Source organism: Mustela nivalis (genome assembly GCF_964662115.1).
Source record: "Mustela nivalis genome assembly, chromosome: 14".
Taxonomy (NCBI): domain Eukaryota; kingdom Metazoa; phylum Chordata; class Mammalia; order Carnivora; family Mustelidae; genus Mustela; species Mustela nivalis.
Window position 1 is genome coordinate 63,204,119 of NC_139033.1, and position 20,243 is coordinate 63,224,361.

At 41.3% G+C, this 20,243-nt stretch overlaps 1 pseudogene across 1 annotated transcript; it reads left to right on the top strand.

Moving 5' to 3' along the window:
* Nucleotides 1–2,035: 2,035 nt before the first annotated feature.
* Nucleotides 2,036–2,261, top strand: LOC309847930 (small nuclear ribonucleoprotein G pseudogene; annotated as a pseudogene). Its single transcript has one exon. The product of its transcript is annotated as a small nuclear ribonucleoprotein G pseudogene (transcript).
* Nucleotides 2,262–20,243: the final 17,982 nt, after the last annotated feature.

Genomic DNA, 20,243 nt, shown 5'->3' on the forward strand with positions numbered 1-20,243 from the left:
CAGATTATTTCCAAAAATCCATTTTTTTTCCTTTATAAATACCCTTTATTTATTGATTTCAATCTGGCTAAAAAGTCACTTGGACTTTTTTACTCTTCTTGCGATTGTCCATACAAACAACTAAATACTAAAACTAAATAGCATCAAAACTCAAAACCACATTAACCAATTGAAAAAGGGTTGAGTCACATGAGTACAGAGATGCCTTTTAATTTTATTAATACATTGATTTCCCATTATCTGAAATTACACACTTGTGTAAAACTATAAATCAGTTACAACGCAACTTTCCAGAGCTCTTAAAATATATCTTGTTTCCTTGTCCCAACGGTGTATGTCCCTTTCACATAGTTTTATCCCATGAACCATGAAATCTCAGTCTCAATTATCAATCAAGACTTTAGTTCTGTGAACCCCCAGCATTGGGAAGTTTGCATCAGCCAAAAGATGGCATTGGGAGTAGGCTATTCTTCCTCATATTCCATTTTAACACTTCTGTCTTACAAAAAAAAAGACTTCTATCATAAAGAATAATGACAGAAGGAAATGGATCAAAGAGAATGAGTAGAAACTCTGCAGGTCTAAATCTGAATCAGAAGTATTCATATATGGGGCGCCTGGGTGGCTCAGTGAGGTAAGCTTCTGCCTTTGGCTCAGGTCATGATCTCAGGGTCCTGGGATCGAGTCCCGCATCGGGCTCTCTGCTCAGCAGGGAGCCTGCCTCTCTCTCTCTGCCTGTCTCTCTGACTACTTGTGATCTCTGTCTGTCAAATAAATAAATAAAATCTTAAAAAAAAAAGAAGTAGTCATATAAACTCAGTATACCCAAAAGGACTACAGAAAAACAAACAAACAGATTTAAAAAAAAAAAAAAAAACCCTACGAGACAATTAGAAATATAAACACTGACTGGATATTTGATAGTATTAATGAATCAAGGCTAAATTTCTTGAGCATGATAATAACATTATGATTGTGTTTTTAAAGTAGTCTATCTTTTAGAAAAGCACACCAAAAATATTTTCAAATGAAAATCTGTGATGTCTGAGATTTTCTTAAATATACTGCAGGGGTGGAAGAAGCAGATGTTGAATCTGGATGACGGACATAAGGAGCCTGAATGGTACTCATAGGTCTAGCTTCATAGATGATTTAGGGCCTTCAGTAGAAAATACTGGAGAGTCAGATCTAACATGTCTTGTAGCTCAAGGGTGGAGAACGCTTGTCACTTTTTCTTTCTTTTTTTGCCTTTTTTGTTTGTTTGTTTGTTTGTTTAAAGTAGGCATGGAGCCCAACACGAGGCTTGAACTCATGACCCTGAGATCAAGATCTGAGCTGAGTCAGAAGCTTCGGAAGGCTTGGGTGGCTCTGTTCGTTAAGCCGGAGCTTTCAGCTCAGGTCGTGATTCTGGGGTCCTGGGATTGGGTCCCACATCTGGCTCCTGCCTCAGCGGGGAGCCTGCTTCTCCCTCCCACTCTGCCTGCTGCGTTCCCTGCTTGTACTCTCCCTCTCTGTTAAATGAGTAAATAAAATCTTTAAAAAAAAAAAAAATTGGAAGTTTCGCTGACTGAGCCACCCAGGTGCCCCTGAATTCTCTTGCTTTTAAGTGCACTACCATAGGATCTCCCACCACAAATTTACATCTTTCTCTAGCTCTTCTGGGGAGAAGAATTAGATGGAATGTGAATAGAGAGCCAACATAGCCAGAATTCAAAAGGAAGTCAAGGAGGAGCTAGTAGTTTTTGGAGTGGAGCTAGTAGCCAAGCACTGGATTATTTTTTTATTTTCTAAGAAACTTACTGTTTCCTTCTGGTCTTTAACACTGAGAAATCCCTTGACCACCCTATAGCCTAAGATCTCCCTAAGTCCTCTGTCGATCTGGTAGAATGTCAGTTCCACAATCTCTAATGTGCAAAAGGTGAGGGAACATGACCCTTGTTTTTCAGTGCCCTCCCAGAACAACCAACCCTAACTCCCTTGAGATACCAACAGTTAGCATTCATTAAGAAAAGTAAATGCTAGCCACGTAGACACCATGAGCAAAGCTCACTCTCCCAAGTTGAAAAAAATATATGGACAAGAAATCATCATTGAAATTAAATGGTGGCAGACATGTTCAAGGAATATTGCCGAGGTTCGATCTGTTTATGAATCTTGTGATAGATGAATGTGTGGAGATGGCAACTCATGGGCAACAGAACAATACTGGAATGGTGGTAGGAGATGGTATCATCATGTTAGAAGCCTTAGAACGAGTATAAACAATGGTTGTGTTCATCAGAAGAATCAACTGCTTCCACATGTCCCCTCTCCGTAGGACCTGTTTTACTACAATATAAAAATCGGGTCATGTGCCTTTTCATACTGAATTTTTTTGTTAAATAAATTTTTATAATAGTCAAAAAAATAAATAAATAAAAGAAAGTAAATGCCAGAGTTAAGTTTTCTTAGTACTAATTTCAATCACTCTGGATGTAAATAATAAAAGAAATTATTTCCAGTATATATATACTGGTATATATGGTATACATGGTATATTGTACACAGTATATATATACTGGAAATAATTTCATATATATATATATGAACTAATGTTGATAATATTAAGTCCTTTTCCCCCAAATCCAATAGCTAGTGAGAAACAGAAGTCAGGATCCAAACCCAGATCTCACTCAGGCTATTCCAGGCTTGCTCTCAGCTGCAGAATGTCACCAGAAGGAATACATTCTTCTTTCCTCTTTAAATTCACAAGCACAAATCTCAGTGAGCAGTCAACATTTCTGGAAAATCCTGCTACATTATTTAGTTCATTCTTCCACTTTTCCATAAAATGATTTTATTCCTTTTTCATTATGCTTGAATGTCCAGCAACCAACTCCTTCCTGTCCCTTCTCTCGTGATTGTTGACTTTGCCTCACGCTTCTTTGGGAAAATAAAAGCCATCAGAAAAGAAGTCCAATGTCTTCCCAAAACAAATCTGGCAGCCTGCGCCTATCTCTGTCAATGCTCCCTGACCTCTGTCTTGTTACTGAAGGAGATTTCTCTTCTGCATGGTATATTGTACACAAAGTCTCCTTCACCCATTCCCCCTTCTAGAGGATTTTGTCCTGAACAACTACTTCTCCCCTGCATTTCTGAGATTCTCCACCACTGCAGCCCATCATCAAAGAAGCATGCTATATTATCTACCATCTATAATAAGTAAAATAACAACTTGCCCTTTACCACCAGCAATGGCCCCATTTCTCTGTTCTCCTTCACAGCAAAGCACCTCAGAAGAGTTACCCCCGGGGCACCTGGGTGGCTCAGTGGGTTAAGCCTCTGCCTTCAGCTCAGGTCATAATCTCGGGGTCCTGGGATGAAGCCCCGAGTCAGGCTCTCTGCTCAGTGGGGAGCCTGCTTTCCCCTCTCTCTCTCTCTGCCTGCCTCTCTGCCTACTTGTGACCTCTGTCTGTCAAATAAATAAATAAAATCTTAAAAAAAAGAAAAAAAGAAGGGATAAATACTCAACTTAAAAAAAAAAAAAAAAGAGTTACCCCCAATGACATCCTTCTCTTCCTCACCTTCTTTTCTCTCCTCAACCCACTACAATGAAGCTTCCACTCCCACCAGAGAAACTGCTGTTGTCAGAGGCTGGATTGACCTCCCTTTTCCCAAGGTTTGTGTGTGACTGATTAACCAACTTTCTCAAACTCTAATAACTCTCAACACAGTTGGTTGTGCCCTCCTTCCTGAAACACTCTTCTCTTAACATCCATGACTCTCAAGCCTCCTGAACCAAGGCGCCCCATCTATGACTACTTCTAATTCAAGGAGCAGGAAGACCAGTATAGTTGGAATGTACCGTGGGATCTGAAAGTAGGATGACCCAAGGCTGGAACTCAAGGGGACACAGCATTATGGAAGACCTGTCAGGTGAGGAGAAGGACCGGGGAGATTTTGAGATTTAAAGCAGGTGATGAACATGCTTTGAACTGACATCTTTATATGTAACTCCAGCGATCTGTGAAAAGTGGGCTGCCCCGGTGCAAGAGCAGGATCATGGGCAACAGTTAGAAGGCTCCTAATAAACTCTCAGTAAGTGTTTGTTGGCTTGAATTGAACTGGGAGGAAGAAAGGAAGGCACCAGTAAGCAGAAATGTCTGTAGGACAGAAATAGAACCAAAGAGTGAAACTCCAGAGGGTAGATAAAAAGCTCTTGGAGTTAGTGAGAGGACAATTTCACCCATGGGATTTGGCCCAGTTCCCAGCAAACCCAAGAAATTCTCAAATAGAATGTGCCCAGGGAGCACATTTGCTCCTCCAAATGGTGAACACTCAGCCTTCTTCAGTACCCGTGATTACTATCTGGTGATGTTCTGCAGCAGGGAGAATTTGACTCATTATCTTTCCGTGTGTCTGTCACGTCCCGTTACTCTTCAGGTCCTGACAGAACACGCTAGAGGTGTGATGCGTTATTACTTGACACCAGTTACCCAGGGCTGCGCCTCATTAGAGGGAGCAAGGAAGGCACAGGTGAGGGGTAACCTGCTTTGTACTATCCCGACTCTCCCCACGACTCCATTAGTCTCTTGATCTTTTTGTGGTTGTCATTAGGGGACCAGTTTTATGTCCTGGTCAATTTCCAAATGACAGCTCTTAGTGTCAAAGTGATCAAGGAGAGCTGCTTTCCCCTCCCTGCAGTGACAGCGGCAGACAATCACAGGAAATTGATCATGTTGGATAAACTCACCTGATCCTAAAAATGATATTGGCTCCATGCTCCGGGGCAGGGCAAAAACAACTGAAAAATAATTGCCAGTACACCCCAAAGGGAAATTCTTTCCTCTCCCCAAATTTGACAATCAATCTAACTCAGCACACGTGACTAAAAATCACTGCTCTGAAGAACGTAATTCCACTTACACACCAAAACACCATGGCAATTTGGTTCGAATTGGGGGTCAGTCTGTCTCAGTTTTAATTTTTTCCTTGTGAAAGACCTTATTTACAAGAGCAGCAAAGACTTAATACGGAAACAACCACCACATCTACAACAAATAAGCATGTCCCACTGTTCGTTCCTATTCATCTTGGTTAGTCTTCAGCCATGCTTTAATTATTCCCCCTCAATTTTTAGCACATTAAAAAAAAAATGTGGCACATTGAATGTTCATTCTCTACCAGTCTCAGAGTTAAATGTGCTATCTTCAGAAAACACACAGCAGTTTGGGTTATTCTAGTCTTTCACATGTGGAAGGTCTCTAGGATGTGTTTCTTCATTTCTCTCAAAGTAAGACATCCAACTTGACCACTGTGATTGAATAGGAGGCTTCCTGTACCCAGGAAAAACAGTTAGCATTTCTTTACATTTAATTTCCAAATGCAACCAAGGCTAAATTTTCATCTTGGCATCCTTTGAATTTTTAGGGAAGTACTGGGGAAGGCACTTTGGGGAAAGTTGCTCTCTGAATGAGTAAGAGAGCCCACAGGGTTAGGTTGTGGCTCTGTAACTTGAGCTGCTCTTTGAAGATCTTGAACTCTTTAAGGTATTCCACTCACCGCTCATAGTACCTGACCTTCCATAGCAAAATGAGCTGATGTTCATTTGTATGTTGTTTTGTATGTGTTTTTTTTGTATGTGTAGTTTTCTCTGTGAAGGCTCTGCCCCCTCCCCAAGCCCCTTCAAAGACTAGAGATTCCCAGTCACCATGCTCTGCCCTATGGAGCCTCCTACCATGTGCCTTGACACAGCCTACTAGGGTATTTCTGGCTAGGGAAATGGCTCTGTTGAGTGGAAGGAAACAAGCAAGCCATCTGGAAAAGAAAGCCAGGTTCAGAGACCAAGCCTTGAACCAGGATCAAATTTCAGATCTGCGTTTCTTAGACTTTCATTGTTTAAATGGTTGCAAAGAGGTTCCATAGTCAACAAAGAGACAAGAAACTCTAGAAGTGTACAGTGAGAAGATTAATTGACAAGATCGAGGCAGACGTTGGAAGACAAATAACAGGCTTGCCCAGTGTCATCCAAGGACAGCACCTAGGCTATAAGCAGTTGTGTCCACAGTATTTCCCATCCATAAACTATAGTCTATTTATCTATATATCTACGCATCTATCTGTTTACAAAATAGGTATCTCTATTTCTCTTCAAGAAAAGGTATCTCTTTTCCTGGATGTATATATAAGAAGGGCCATTGAAATCAGAAGATGAAAACTGCCGTTGGAAATTGTGTTGTGTCTGGTTTCTTGATCTATCCTAGAGGGCTTTGTGGTCAAGGAGTTTTAACAAATCTAAGGTTAAATCTCCTCAAGTATAGGGTGATCTAAAATCTCAGGAAGACTGAAGCTCAATCACATCATTAGGCAGTGTGGGTTCAGGTGCAATTCCAGCCCCACTGCTGACTTTTCAGTGTGTTTCTTTGGCAGGCTTCCCAAATCCTGTGCCTCCATTTCATTAACTTTCAATGCGCCAATAGTAATGCCTATAGCGTTATTCCGAGGACTTCAGGAATGATGTATATGTAAAGCAACTAGCACTGTTCCTGGCACATTTTAGGTGATCAGTGATATGGGTTCTTTTCCCTTTCACCTCTATTTAGATTTCTAGAGATACACATCAATCCAGGTTTATAAAGTTCTTAGAAGTCCATACTTCTAACTTGAGCATAACTATGAAGTGTTTACTTTTATTCTATACTCCTGTTTCTGTCTTTCCTTGCCTATTTGACTAAAACCAAGAAGCCCATGTTATCCTGTAGAGTAACTACATGTGGCTATTGTTGAATACTTGAAGTGACTTGGACTATTTGAAATGTGCTGTAAGTGTAAAAGTGTAAAATAATGTGCTGTAAGTGTAAGTGTAAAATACATATCAGATTTAGAAGACTTAGTACCAAAAAAAGGTTAAATATCCCATTAATAATTTTTATACTGATTACACTCTTAAAATGAAAATAATTATATGTGCTGAGTCAAATAAAATATATCATTAATATTAACTTGTCATGTTTCTTTTTCCCTTTTTAATATGGCCATGGGAAAATTCTTAATTATATATGTGACTCACATATATTCCTGTTGGACAGTGTTCATCTAGAAGATAAAGACACAGGGATAACCCCGAAATCACCAAAGGTGAGGTGTTTGCCAAGTTCACCAACATCCTGAGGGCTAAACTCAAAAACGTCAAGGTGCACTTAATCCTTATTGACCTCAATCAGTCCCTATTGTATCTACACATCCCAAGAAATACTTTGCATCTGGCCCAGCTGAACTCTTCCCTTCCATTCCTGCTGCTTCTGATGATGACAAGGAAACAACCAGTGTGGAGAAAGAACAATGCTGTCTCTCAGTGTGGATGAGCCACACTGAACAGTGGAACAGTGGCTGTTCCATAGCCACTGGTTGTTAATGGCCTCTGGGCTGGGCTACTCAGTGGCAAAGTATCAACTCCTCATATTTTCTTGAGTATAATAATTGAGATGAAATTTCAAAACAACAGAAGAGCCTCCTCCAAACAAATGAGCTCACACCATTCCCCTAATCCCAATCAAGCCCTACATTTTTATAGCTTACCATAATAAACTTTATTTAAACATCAGCCTCTATGTAAAAGTTGCAGATTGGCCTGGCAGTGAGAAGTGTTTTTCCCATAGTAGGGCTTACAAAACAGAAAGATGTGCAGTCTGAGAGGGAGCAATTTAATCTTCCATTTGCTACTAGTTGCCAGATGTTGTCTTTGGACCATTGAATTCTTCAAGGGCACACACCCTGACTGATTGCGAACTAAGTATGGTAACAAGTTGTCTGTCCCTGTTCCACTGGAGTGGAAGTATGGAAGAGATTAAGTATGGAAGAGATTAGCCATGAGAGGAGGTTTGCATCAAAGGGTCTTTTCTAGGATTTAGCTACTGTTCCTGCCTTTCACTAGATGACAAAATACTTTTAAAAAATCATAAAAAACCACACAGCGTGCGTCTCAGGTTTCCAAGGCCCCATTTGTGAAGTGGTTCTGTGTACGAAATGGCATGCCTACACAACCACAGTGGTTTATTTTTCACTGGAGATTGTATATGTAATTTTCAAAGTGACACCTTCAGATTGCTGACAAAATAAAGGTGAACTCTTTCCACTCAGAATTCCAGTGACACATGCGTGCACAGACAAATTATTTATTACCCTGGGTTAAGTGCACTTTCGATTTTCCTCCCAAAGAAAGTTCAAGTTAGAGGTGACGCCATGGAGAATGAGGAAGCTACTGTAAACAACTGTCATGTTGTGCTCTGGGGGCAAATACCCCATTCTTTGATTTGACCAAATATCTTAAATTAATTTATCCACTCCATGAAATACAGATTTGCCTTTCTAAAGTGAATATAAATCTGTATTGTTTTAAAGAACAGATGTCATTGGACCACACAGGAAGCGGGATTAGGAGAGCTGTCCTCTTCGCCTTCATCTCTCAATTCTACCCAAACAACCATGGATTAATCACTTAATCCCTCTGGGCCTCTGTTTCCTGTTAGTACAGTGCAATAACTCCAGCTCTTCTCTACCACACAAGACATTTGGATGGCTAGCAGAAATAAGAGCAGGGTTCATTGCCCTGCCATAGCCACACAGGAGACATAGACTTGACTATAATCCCACTCCCCCCCAACCGGCCATCCAGCTCAAAATGAGAGCCAGAGAAGTAGAAGAGAGGTGTGTACAGCAGGACTCAATGAGAAAAAATAGTCAACTGAAGTCACTTCACCCTTAATGGTATCAAGAAAACTCAGAACTCCTAACTAACTTGATCTAAATTCATAAACCATTAAATTCCCAGTGTCTTTTCTGTCTATAAGACTCAATAAGCTTCTGGAGACAACACAAAAGACCCTCCAGACAAGATCACCACACATGGTTTATTATCTTGCCATGGAGAAGACATTCATAAAGCCAGCAGAGTAGGTGTGGGCAACTTTTGGAAAATGGGGTAACAAGTTGTCTGTCCCTGTTCCACTGTAGTGCTAAAGATAGACGGAGGAGAGAGCAAAGACATGTGGTGAAGAAGTAGAGAAAGGACAACCTAGGATTCTGCCTAGGCCAGTTCTTGAAGTTCATTGTGTGGTAGAAGAGAAGCAGGGTATTATGTTGCATCCAGGACACTGAATGTGAAGAATACACTGTTTCAAAATATGAAACATGCAGAATTAAATGCATGGATTTTGAATATAAAATATCGGATTTCAACAAAATGTTTGTAGTTTGCTGCTTCGATTTATCCTGCTCAAGGGGACATACTCACTTCCCTTTGCTCTTAATGGTTCTTTGGTGCAAGTTTTTCAGAACTTATTTTCCTGGATTCTTCTGATACCATCAGTGGTATTTGTCACTCAAGTGTTTCAAAAGACAGATCCTCAGAGAGGATGATCACGGAGGCACAGGGAGCGGATGCTAACTTTCATTCTTCTAGAGAACAAATGGAAATAGGTCAAACCAAAGAAAATGGTCAACTTCTGTGAGGTCCTCAGAAGTATCAGGCTGTGTTATGGGATGTTTACGGAGACAAATAGCATGCCTCCGTAAAGAACTCAGTGTGCAATAAACAGACCTAACCTATCTTTTTTTACTTTCAATCTACTTGTCAATAAAACTGAGTTCAAAAAGCCCGGAGTTCTATCAGGCAAATGGGTTACACTGGAGATTCTGTTTGGAAGCAAAGAGATAGAAGATAAAAGTTTCGCCTTTACGCTTCTTCTGAACTTGGGGTTTTTTTTGTTTTGTTTTTTGGGTTTTTTTTACTTTAAAATGCTTTTGACAAGAGGAAACAACACATAAGACAGGACTTCTGCTTATAGATGAAATAACAGAAATTGAATTTATCCTCCTGCCTTAAACAACAATAACACCACCAACAACAAAACAGGACAAAACGTCTGACTGGTTTTCAGACATCAAACAGAAGACTGTGGAAGTGTGATCCCTGAGAGAAGGGTGACTAACTACAATTGATGAAGGCAGTTTTCAGACCACAGGGCAGGGAGGGAGAACCTGACCAAAGGCTAGCAGTCCTCCTAAATTGAAGACAGGGAGATCTGAGTTCAGAGAAGCCACGGCAGCTGAGATTTGAGGGATAGAGAATCATGGGTAAGGGAACTATATAGTGAGAGAGTTCTAAGTATCTGTAGAAGGGTCTGCTCAATTCATTGGCTGAATACTGATCTTCACGTGCAAGAGAAAAAAATTACTAGAATTGAGAAAAAGAATCATCAGAAATGAATACACACAATAATTTCCAAAACCCACACACAGATGGGAACAGTCTGAGCTTCCCACCCTGGACAAGGTGGAAAGACATTGTCACATGGGGCATCATGTAGAGTCTGCAAAAGGGTATTACCTTAGTGAGGGGATAAAATTAGACCTAGACTAAAACCTGCTATGGACCTGCCCTCACAAAGCTTATAAGCAAATCAAAAAGACAAACTGATTTTAAGTCACTTAACTGTGTACCAGAACAAAACTCAACAATATTTTAAAAACACAATAAATTTTTTTTAAAAATCCAGCAAGCAAAAATTCATAATATATAGCACCTAATAAGAAATGATAAGATATGAAAAGAAGCAAAGGAATATGTTCTGTAATAAGAGAAAAGTCAATAAATGGAAACAAGCCAAGAAATAACAGAGATGATGGGACTAACCAATAAGGATGCTAAAATCAAATTTAAAAATAATAAAATGAAAAAATATAGCTAATAAGTAAAAAGTAAAGATAAAAATGGAACCATAAAAAATTAATCTAAAATTAGGCAGAAAATGAAGATAAAAGGAATAAGAACAGATGGAACAAATAGAAAACAAAAAACAAGATGAAAGTTTTAAACTCAATGAAATAGTTCATCACATTAAGTATAAATTGTTGAAACACTTAAATTAAAATACAGAGATTCTCAGATTGGATTCAAAAGCAAGATCCAGCTATATTTATCAAGAAATGTACTTGAAATATAAAGTCAAGGAGAAGTTAAAAATAAAATAATAGAAAAAAAATTTAATATTTTATTTATTTAAGAGAGAGAGCACTAGAGAGAGCAAGCACAAGTCAAGGGGAAAGGCAGAGGTAGAAGCAGACTCCCCCACAGAGCAGTGAGCCTGATGTGGGACTTGATCCCAGGACCCTGATATCATGACCTGAGACAAAGGCAGAGACTTAACTGACTGAACCACCCAGGCCCTCCAAGACGGAAAATTACATACATGAAAAATACTAATAAAAGAAAAGTGGAAGCACCTGGGTTCATCAAGAGGCCATAACAATCTAAAGTTACGTACCTAATAACACAATTAAGAGGACATAACAATCTTAAATTATAACAGAGTTTCAAAATATATGAAGCAAAATTGATTAAATTCAAAATAAAAATAGACAAATTCACAATTACAGTTGGAAAGTTCAACATTCTTCTCTCGGTAACTGAAAGAACAAATAAACAGAAAATCAGTGCAGGCACAGAAAACTTAAACAAAATTAGCAATGAATTTGGCCAAACTGACATTTTTAGAACACTCCACTCCATAGCACCTTGAACAGTCACCAAGATAGACTATACTGTGGGTCATAAAACAAGCTTGTGCATGCATGTGTGCATGTGTGTGTGTGTGTGTGTGTGTGTGTAAATTAATGAAAGTGAAAACAGAAAAACTATGAAAATAAAAGTTTGGATTTTGAAAAGATGAACAAAATTGACAACCCTCTAGCATGACTGGTTAAAAATAAAGGAGAAAAGACACAAATCACCAATATCAAGAATGAAAGATAAGATATCACTATAGATCTTACATTTAAAAAGATAATAAGGGAATATTTTGAATTTGATGCCAATAAATCTGACAATTTATATGTAATGATAATATTATTTGAAAGACACAATCAAAGCTCACTCTAGAAGAAATAGATAACCTGAGTAGCCTTATTTACAATAAAAATATTTAACCCATAGTTTAGAATCTTCACATGGAGAAAACTCCATAAGATTTGATAAGAGATATTATTTAGGAGTTCTTCCAAACATATAAGGAATAGATAACATAAATCATATGCTAATTTTTTTCATAAAAGAGGAGTGAACACTTCCTATCTCATTTATGAAACCTTGAGACCAGAACCAGACAAGGTTATTACAACAAAAAGTAATTATGAACCAATTTCCCTCATAAACATAAACATTAAAATCTTAACAAAATTTTAGAAAATCAAATCCAGAAATACATAAAAAGCATACCTTATAACTAAGTGGAATTCCTCCCAGGAATACAAGATTGTTTTAATATTCAAGACCAATTGATATAATTTGCCATCCTAACAAACTGAAAAACTGAAATCACAAGTTCACCTCAATAGATTTGGAAACAGCATTTGACAAGATCCAAAGTCCATTCGCAATAAAAGCGCTCAGGAAACTAGGACTAGAAAGAAACCACCTCAACTAATAAAGAGCAGCTACAAAAACCCTAGAGCAGACATTATACTTAATGGTGAAATGCTTCACCCTAAAATCAACAATAAGGTTGATTGTTCCCTCAAAGACTGGGAGAAAATATTGCAAAATATATATTGGATAAAGGACATATATCTTTAAAATTCAACAGTAAGAAAAACAAATCAGTTAAAAGAACAAAACATTAGGTTAAACACTTCACTAAAAAAATGATGCACAAATAGCTAACACAGAAAAAGATGCTTAATATCATTACTCTTTCAGGAAATGCACATTAAAACCATCATGAGATACCATTGCACACCCACCAAATGGTTAAAATTTTAAAAATTATGCTGACCAGGATAGAGAAGAACTAGAACTCTCTTCACTGCTGGTGGGATGCAAAAAGGTAAAGGCCCATTGGAAAATGGCTTGGCAGTGTTGTTTTGTTTTGTTTTGTTTTTTAAGTAGTCTCCATGCCCAACATGAGGCTCAAACCTATGACCTGAGACCAAGGCGTGAGCTAAAATCAAGAGTCGGAAGCCCAACCAACTGGGCCACCCAGTCCCCCTGGCTGCTTTTCCCTCTAAGGTATTTATCAAAAAGAAATTTCAAATATACGTTTATACAAAGTCTTACACTCAAATGTTTATAGCAGATTTATGCATAATAACCAAAAACTAGAAACATACAAGTGTCCATCCATTGTTTAATGGATAAGCAAATTCCAATATATTCATTCAATGGAATACTACTCAGCAATAAAAAGGAAGAAACTAATGATACATAATAAGTAACATGGATGAATTGCAAAAATGTATGATATACAAGAGAAACTGATCCCAAAAGACTGCATCCTTTGTGGTTTATGTGAAACTCTAGAAAAGACTTAGCTAGAAAAAAACAAAAAGTAAATCAGTAATTGTCATGGTATAAAAGAGAAGAGGAGGAGAATACCTACAAAGGGGCACAAGAGAAATTTTGCAGTGATTACATTTGCTAGTATAGACATCCGTATTTAAATTTTCACATGAATATACTGTTTTCATTTCTCTTGGGTATATCCCTAGGAGTAGAACTGCTGGGTTGTATGGTAACTCTATGTTTATCTTTTTAAGGAACTATATTTATATCATGATTGCAGTGATGCAGAATTTTAAAAATTGTACACTTAAAATTGGTCAGATTTATTGCATATGATGTATACTGCAATAAAGTTCATTCTTAAGTAAAAAACAGAAAAGAGATCAAACAGGAAAAAAAATCAGAAATAACCCTGAATTATGCACTTTACTGACATACAATACTCAAATTAACAAGACGCCGCCAAATCTCTATTTACTTTGTGCAGTGTAGTGCTCGCTTCGGCAGCACATATACTTTGTGCAGTGTAGACCCAGCCAAGTCCAAGATCTTTTTGTACCTGCTCAAGAATTGATAGGAATATAGGCATTAGAGAGAAAAAGCTGTTGTTTCACTCCTGGAGCCATCGCCCACCAGCAGATGGGCATGTGGTATGTTAGTTCAGTTCCCCCCTAATATCCCCCAGTTCAAGCATCCGCCACCTCCCCTTGGCTCCTCTCCCACCCTTGGCAAAAAGCAATTCTCTGTGAGCATTTCAGATTAGGGTTTCCTTCTTTGATCTTTCCAGAGATCTTGTCACTGGGAAGATTCCTACACTTGTGTGTGTGTGTGTGTGTGTGTGTGTGTGTGTGAGTTCTGTCGTTGTTAAAGTATTGGAACAGAACACTATGTGCATAGTCCTCCTTCTTTTATCTTTCAGAGCTGTTTCCTCATCTAAAAACTACCGTCTTCTCCTCGCTATGTTGTTGGAGAACCAAGTAGCATAATGACGTAAAAGAACTGTCTAAAAGGGAAACCAAAGGGCACCTAGGTGGGTTAGTCAGGGAAGTGTTTGTCTTTGGCTCAGGCTGTGATCCCAGGCTCCTGGGATCAAGTCCCACATCAGATTCCCTGCTTGGCAAGGAGCCTGCTTCTCCCTTTCCTTCTGTCCCTCTCGCTCATGCTCTCTCTCTCAAATAAATAATCTTTAAAAAATAAAATATAAAATAAAATAAAATGGAAACCAAACAAAAGGCTTCTAATTAAAGCCAATGTGTTCTTTAGAGTGAGTTAAAAGCCAAACATGAGATTTCTCATTAAGAACTTAACTCTTCCACTAATAAATCTTTCTCATCTACATATGTCCTACTTGAGGCCTCCCACTCTTCCCAGGAAATTCCTAACGTTCATTTATCCACAAAGATAAATTAAATTAGAGCTGGGTTTTTAGAATGAGAAATAGGTGAGAAAGAGGGAGAGAGAAGTGACAGAAAGGCAAAAGTTTTTTTCTTGTTTTCTAATGTTCTTAAAAGAATATTAAATATACTTATAGATATCCTTATTTTAACATGATAAAGCTGATGTCACACGCGGAGGAAAACCTTCCCCTGGAGTGGTCTTCTGAAATTCTGCCTTCAAACACAATGAAAATACATCTGTCTTTTCTCCACCCTAGAACACATCTTTGAAATTCTCAGACTTCTTCGCTCCTCTCAGCCAATAGAAGCAGGTTCTCTGCTCCTAATTGCACAAACCTGCCACACAAACACACCTGATGGTGTCTGCTCGGTGGGGCCTGAAGGTTCTGTCAGGACAACGGGAATTGCCCGACGGGAAAGAACTGGCCCGCGGGGAGCCAGGCCGGGGAGGTGGTAGACACAGGGGCCAAGGCCGGGCATGGGCAGACCTGCCTTAACCTTGCTTCCTGCTCCAACCCGGGCTCCACAGTGACACTAGGCATTTAAAACCCTAACAAGTAAACCCCGTTCTGCACAAAAGCAAACACACCTATCAGGTCTAAATGCCAACCGTATTGAGCTAACAAAGGAAAGCTCGAACTTGGCCAGAAGCATCAGACAGGGAAACCACCTCGCAGTCACGTCCTACCTGCCAGCGGAGGTCGACGCACCCCCTGCCAGGAGACCAGACAAGGTCATTGACTCACTCCGCCCCGCCCCCCCACCCCTACCCCTGCCGTGGGTCAGCTGGCCATGCTGGAGGGGGCAGGCGGTTGTGACCGAGGCACTTGCTCATAGGACTTCCAACGCCATAGAGACGCCTGTGAATATCGAGTAATGGAGAGTGACATTCCTCATGTTGTGTCAGTTTTCACAACCAGCGAGACGGAGATATAGATGTCAGCTCCGAGGACAGGCCGGCTTCACTGCCCATGAACATCACACTGTCAGCACCTGTCCGCTCAGCGGGCCGTGTGCCTTGAAGTGGAGGAATATGCCTGATTCCTCCCCAGCCTCTCCTCCCCGGGCTGCAGCGGCTGCAAAGGGGGTGCCTCCCCTCGGTCTGTGCCAGCACATGGAGAGCAGTCAGGGGAGACCACTTATAATTATTGGACGCAGATGGTCATTTCATTAGCATATACACCAAGCAGCCTGTTACGGGGCGCTGGGCTGCCTCTCCCTCTCTCCTCCCGCACAAGCCCGTGGGCTCTCAGGCAGCATATTTTAAGCAAAGAGGAACCTTCTCAGGCCACTCTGGAAGGATGCCGGTTTGGTGAGACTGGCAGAAGTGAATGACAAGTTTCTGGGTTTGTGCAACTGAAGAGCTAGAGGCAGACACAGAAGCTCGCCCGTGCCTAAATGAGGTCATCAGAGTGTGTGGCAGCTATCACTGGCACCGGTGGGCTTCTCAGCCCCTGTTCCGCTGCGTTTAGGTAGTGTGAGCCCATAGCAGGTTGTGAATGGTAAAAAGAGACCCTCACAAGAACACTGAGCTAGGACTCAACTTGACCACTCACTGGCCCCAATGTAAAGAAGGGATCCCCGTGGCCTGGAGTAGCTGGAAACTCAGGTCTCCCTCCACATTATTAAGGAGAAGGGAACTTCAGGGACACACTAGCCGGGCGGTTTCTCAAACGTTGTTCGAGTAGCACAGCTCATGTGCAAATAACACCTTTGAGTGAGCGCCAGTGTTTGGGACAGGAGAAGCAAAACACTTGGGAAGGAGAGTTCTGGAGCCCAGAGCCTGGTCCGCCTGTCTCCCTTTCTTGAGAGTTCTCTGAGGAAATCTAGGTCTCTTCAGGGCACAGTTTGGAAAACACTGATTTGTCATGCTCTCGTTATGTAGAAGGGACAGAGTCCCCAGGAAAAACCCTCCTCTCCCTCTCCTGCTGCCAGGCGGCATTCCAGACGACCCCATGGACTCTGAAGCATTTCTAGCAAAAGCTCAGTGGAGTGGCCTCCCTGGACAAAAAGCAACTCGGGTCAACTTTAGCTCTGAGTTCACTGACACATACCATGGGCTCCCCTAAGGGGTGACAACATATAGACCACCCAGTACATCCTGCAAAGCCCCTCAAAAGACACCTTAGTCTCGCCTCCAGGACCATACTGGCGAGAGCACACCACCCGCAGCCCATGTTATGTATTTTGTAGTAGCTTTCTTTTTTTTTTTTTTTTTAAGATTTTATTTATTTGACAGAGAGATCACAAGTAGGCAGAGAGGCAGGCAGAGAGAGAGGGGGAAGCAGGCTCCCTCCTGAGCAGAGAGCCCAATGTGGGGCTCGATCCCAGAACCCTGAGATCATGACCTGAACCGAAGGCAGAGGCTTAACCCACTGAGCCACCCAGGCACCCCTTGTGGTAACTTTCTAAGAAGGTCCCACCTGCCCAGAGAAAAAGAAATGCAGAGGCGGGCATCTGAATCTGATCGATAAGAGCAGACCATCTGTGGGAATATACAGCCCCTACTCGTCCCACCCTCCCCTCAACAGGATTTTGTTGGCCGAGTTCTCTAAATAACCACACTTGGCCTGGCTTTCTGTAGATACCGCAGGGGAAAAAAAGTCATTCCGGTTCATAAACAGAAATTTCCTCAGATTCTTATCCATGTATCTTCTACACATTTTTAACTCTTTTCACAAAAACTTGCACCATTCTTGGGGCACCTGGGTGGCTCAGTGGGTTAAGCCTCTACCTTCAGTTCAGGTCATGGTCCCAGGGTCCTGGAATCAAGCCTCGCATTGGGCTCTCTGATCAGCAGGGAGTCTGCCTCTCTGCCTACGGGAGATGTCTCTGTCAAATAAATAAATAAAATCTTAAAAAAAAAAAAAAAAAAACTTGCACCATTCTTAAAACACGCAGCTCTCTGGAAATCGTATCTTAATCTCAGAGTACAAGGTTGATTTATACGCCCAGGCCCTCGCAACTCCAAGGCGACACCCACGTTCATTTCATGGTTCACATAAGGCTTCCTGCCCAGTGCGTCCTCCATGCATCTCTTCGGTAGTCAAGTCAACATCAGTGCCTTTTTAAAAACATAGTAAATCTCTTTGATTGGGACTTGAGGCTGGAATCATTCAATTTGTGTTCAACTCAACCGTCTTACTGCCTCGTGTGCCAGGCTCTTCCTGGCATGTCCAGGGCCAGATCTCCGCCTGGGATGGAATGCCAGAGCATAAAAACAACAAACAGGGGCATTCGAGCAGGACAGACAGGCTTTCGCTGGCTCTCCTATTCCTGGGATCCCAGTGATGATGGACAGGAAAATGTCACGTGGTCACTGCTCTAAAAATAATAAGGCTGCTCCTCCCGTATACAGACAGACAGTGGCCTGAGCACACACCTACTAATTTCAAAGGGGAAAAGACAGATGCGCATATGTTGCCTATGACTGATCTAGGCAATCTCCCAAATGCCAAGGAAAATATTTCTATAGGGAACTTGTTTCAAGAAGAGCCTATCTCCTGAAGCATTAACGCTCTGTTCTTTCCTTTTCCATTTATTCATTCCATCACCTGACATTTATTGAACAACTACTATGTGCAGGCATTTCCATGCACATGGATGCATTCTCTCATTCCCTCACCATGTATGGGTTCGTTGAACAACCAAGTACTGAACAGCTCTTTATGGCCAGGAGCCTTGCCAGGTGCTGGGCATACAGAGAACGAAGACATCTGTCCCTCTCTAGAAGGTCAGGGGGCATTAGGGCTTAGTCAGTGGGTGCTTAGTACACAGCCCTTGCCAAGAGCTTTATGGCCATTGCCTCATACGAGACTCACAGCGATGCTGGTCCCAGTTTACAGAGGAGGAAACTAAGGACCCAGAAAATTGGAGGCACTATTACAGGTTTTTCTAAGTCCAAAACTGAAATGCCTTCTAGCTGACCAATGACTATAGCCTAAGAAGAAAGGATGCACTATGAGAATGCGATGTAGAGGAAAACATCATAGCGCCATCCTTTCCATCCAAAGATGACAGCCATTTCTATTTCTCTTTATTTGTACCCGTGTTTAAAGAGATGAGCAACATGGAAAAGAGTTTGGTAGTTGCTCAAAAAGTTAAACATAATTACCATATGACTCAGCAATCCCACTCATAGGGAGATGCCCAGAGTAATGAAAACATTTCTTTATACTAAAATATGGACATGAATGTCCATAGCAGAGTTATTCATAGAAGCCCCAAAGTGAAAGCAACCCAAATCTTCATCAAATGGTCAGCAGAGGGGGCACCTGGATGGCTCAGTCACTTAAGCAGCTGACTCTTGATTTCAGCTCAGGTCATGATTTCAGGGTCCTGGGATCAAGCCCTACATCGGGCTCTGTGCTCAGTGGAGAGTCTGCTTAAGGATTCTCTCAAAAAAAAAAAAAATTCTCTCTCTCTCTACCCCTACCACCACTCTCTCTATCTCAAATAAATAAATAATTCTTTTTAAAAATGATGAATGAATAAACAAAAAGTGGCAAATATTATTCAACCATGAAAAGGGAAGGCGTCCTGATATATCCTGCAAGGTAGATGGACCTTGAAAACACTTTGCTAAGTGAAGGAAGCCAGACACGAAAGACCACGTGTCGTGGGATTCTGTTTACATGAAATGTCCAGAATAGACAAATCATACACAGAAACAGAAAGGAACGATCGTTGCGGGGGGCCTGGGAGGAGGGTGCAAGAGAAAGTGACTGCTAACAGGGCACAATTGTCTTCGGGGGTGATGACAACGTTCTAGAATTAAACCATGGTCATGGATGGTGGATGGTGGCATAACCGCCTCCTGAAGATACCAAAAGCCACAGAACACTGTGCCCTTTAAATGGGCACCTGGATGGCTCAGTCACTTAAGCAGCTGACTCTTGATTTCAGCTCAGGTCATGATTTCAGGGTCCTGGGATCAAGCCCCACATCGGTGACTTCTATGATAGGCAAAGGATATCTCAGTTTGAAAAGAGAGCGTGCTGAGTGGACTACCGTGAGCCCAGATGCCAGGGAGGATTCTGAGCCTCCTCCCCTCTAACTCATGGCCCAAGGAGAGTGTCACCGAAGGACCCTTTCCCAGCTCCTGCCGCTTCAGCTGCTCGCAGCAGGGAGAAGTCAGTCTCCTGGACACCCCCAGCCCCCGTGCAGAGAAGCTGGGAGGGCAGCGCTTGGCAGAGCTGGAAGGCAGGTGATGTGTGTCTCCCCCGCTCCCAGCTGTCCTTTCCCTAGGCTGGCCCTGGGCCTCGTGTCAGGAGGCCCTAATCTCAGCCCTGCCAATAACTTGCTTTTTGACTTCAGAAAAGCCTTAGTGCTCTTTCAAATAGGCTAATTCATCAGACTTTTTTTGCCTTAAATAAATGAATGGGGAGGAGAGGGCTCATCCCTATCCATTTTTTTCTCTTCTCATAGGATGGCAGCTGCCTGCTTAACCTTGGGTAATGCTAAAAATCGAGCTAGCAGCCATTAGATGTAAATGCAAAACCAATTAGCACTTAGCCTGCCCGTTCTAAGGT